The following is a 3,209-nucleotide window of genomic DNA, read 5'->3' on the forward strand; positions in this document are numbered from 1 at the left end:
GCACATTATGGATCAGCCGAACCTCAACATGAGCTAGCTCAGGTGGCTGGACGTAGTCAAATATTATGACTGCGAGATCCTTTACCATCCGGGTAAAGCGAATATAGTGGCGGATGCTTTAAGCCACAAGTCAGCTGGGTCTTCAGTTAAGGTGTCGTGTTTGAGGATATCAGTGGATTCCTACTTTTGGGATTGATCAGGGAGGCTCAGGCCGAGGGTGTTTAGGAAGATAATTGGAAGAAAGAAAGGATCATGGGTGAGATTGTCAGATTTGTCTTGGGTGGTTGTGGGTTGTTGACCCAATGTGATCGGGTATGGGTTCCAATGCCTGGTGGGCTTAGAAAAATTGTGTTAGAGGAGGCTCATAAGTCTCAATTTTCTATCCATCCGAGGCCTCCAAGATGTACCGAGATTTGAGATAGAGCTATTGGTGGCTTTGTATGAAAAGAGAGATAGCCTGGTACCTCTGGAGGTTCCCATGTGGAAATGGGAGCAGATTTCGATGGATTTTGTCACCAAGTTGCCGAAGACGGAAAAGGGTTGTGATGCGATATGGGTCATCGTGGATCGATTGACCAAGAGTGCCCACTTTCTGGAGATTTAGGTGAGTTCTTCGGCCGAGAAGTTGGCCGATGTATATGTTCACAGGATCTTTGCTCGCCATAGGGTTCCGATCTCAATTGTTTCTGACCGTGATGTTCGGTTCACCTCCCGTTTTTGGCGGAAGTTCCATGAGGAACCGGGCACGAGGTTGCACTTCAACACTGCTTATTATCCGCAGAACGACGGCCAAAGTAAACGGACGATACAGACCCTTGAGGATATGTTGTGGACACGTGTTAGAGATTTCGGTGGGAGCTAGGACTCCTACCTTCCTCTTGCAGAGTTTTCCTACAACAACAGTTATCTCTCCAACATTAGTGATCTGCCTTTCGAGGTCTTGTATGAACGGAGATTTCGTACCCCGGTTTGTTGGGGCGTGGTTGGTCACAAGGTGATAGGGAGGACCGAAGTGGTCCTTCAGACCACAGAGCTGATTCAGTAGATCAGGCAGAGACTACAGACTGCTCAGAGTTGCCTGAAGAGCTATGCCTACCGGCACCAATCCGAGTTGGAGTTTCAGGTTGGCGATATGGTATTATTGAAGGTCTTACCTTGGAAAAGTGTGATACACTTCAGTAAGAGGGGAAGTTGGGTCCGCGGTATATTGGGCCTTTTCGAGTGATTTCCAGAGTTGGCAAGGTTGCATATTGGTTGGATCTTCCTGAGGAGCTGAGTCATATTCACAACACTTTCCATGTTTCATAGTTGCGAAAGTGTGTTTTGGATAACGAGGCAGTGGTTTCCTTGGGCGATATTCAGGTTGATGAGTGTCTAAACTATGTTGAGAGGCCAATGGCTATTTAGGAGAGAAAGATGCAAGTTTTGTGCAACAAGGAGAAACCTTTGGTAAAGGTACAGTGGCAGCATCAGAGAGACTACGAGTGGACCTTGGGAGCCGGAAGCTAAGATGCGGGTGCATTATCCTAAATTATACACCACTTTTGGAATAGTGTTCAAGGTCATTAACTATTCCTTTTGGGTTGCCCTCAAGATACAAATTGAGTAGAATAAATCAAGGAAAAATTGGTTTATTAATTATTATGGTTAATAATTAATTAGAAACTAATTGGAAATATATTTTGGGAATTAATTAACAGTTTAATTAATTAAAGGGTTGAATGTTTATTAATCGATAGTTGGTTAATCAGGTATGTTCCAGAACCTTATGGAATTAGGGTTGGATGAAAATCACTCCATCCCACATGGGAAAGGAGTGAAATTTCGTGGTTAGGCCTCAATCCCACATGGGAAGGAGTACTAAACCCTAGGAGGGATCCAAGGCTATAAATAGGGCCTTAGGGATTTCATTCTTCCTTGCACCTTGGATTGAAATATTCGCCAACCCTTCTTCCTCCTCCCATAGGGACGATTTATAACCCCTTTGGGTTTGTGAAATTGACCCTTCTCCTAGTTATTTTTATTCCACTCTTTGGTGTCATTGGGTGTGATACCTTTAGAGGTATTCTGGTTTGGATCCTTTCTTCCAAGCAACTTCATGGAGGTTCAAGATCTCAAACATGGAGATCAAGGACTACATAAGAGGTATGTTTTCTTACTTATGCTTTAGTTTTCTAGGGTTGATGTAAATAGAATGAAGCCATAAATCCATAGGATGCATGTAAACTTAGGTATATCGTTGTTTCGATTTTTCCGCTGCGTAGTTTTAGAGTGTATTACATGCGTAGAAAAAACCAACAGTGGTATCAGAACCATTGGTTCATGGTTACTTTCACCCTAGATCCATGTTTTCTGTAAAAACTTGTTTGAAACTGAATCGAAGAAGAATAATTGAAAATTTCATAATGTGTTAAAACCTTAGTTGCAGCTCACGACGTGAGCTCAGCAGAATTTAGGGTTTCAGATTTTTTGCCATTTTTCGAATATGTAGCTTTGATAAACATGGATAAATACCTAAATTTAAATTGTTTTTTGAATCTGAAAAAAAAATGATAAATATTATTTAAATGTGTTTATTTGAATTTGAATATTTATCTGTTATTTGAATAGTGAATTTAAATATTTAATATTATTTATAATAGAGATTTATAAATTTTAATATTACACACTTATGATTTATTAATTGTTACATTGCGTCCTCGCAATTAATTAGAATTAATAATAGACACCCAAATTTAAAGAGTTTTAAATTTACCCCTTGTATATATATATATATATATATATATATATATATATATATATATATATATATATATATTAGAATTGTGTCTACTATATGTATAAGAAAGTTACAACATGTGCCCTCGCGTGTTTAAATATTGACATTCTCAGTCTTACCATGACTAGGCTCACCCATTCTAATGTAGGGGTTTAAGGAGGTCTCTTTGATTCCTAATGAGGTTGGTCTTTAATATGTTTCGTGCTTAGCACCTTCACTGCCCTATTTTGCATTTTGAGAATGGAGTAACCGAAAGGATTTGATAGTGATAATGGTCAATCTAAAAGTATTCTAAATACAAATATAAAACAAAATCTCATTTTGTTAATAGAATGTGAGTTTATATTATCCATGAAAATTGCACATTCTCTTTATATTCAGTTGGTGGAGCTCGTGGGGTTAACCGACACATCAATCTAGGGTATAGTCG

Source organism: Lactuca serriola, chromosome 6 (assembly GCF_051521515.1).
Source record: "Lactuca serriola cultivar US96UC23 chromosome 6, Lser_US96UC23_V15, whole genome shotgun sequence".
In the NCBI taxonomy this organism is placed as follows: Eukaryota; Viridiplantae; Streptophyta; class Magnoliopsida; order Asterales; family Asteraceae; genus Lactuca; species Lactuca serriola.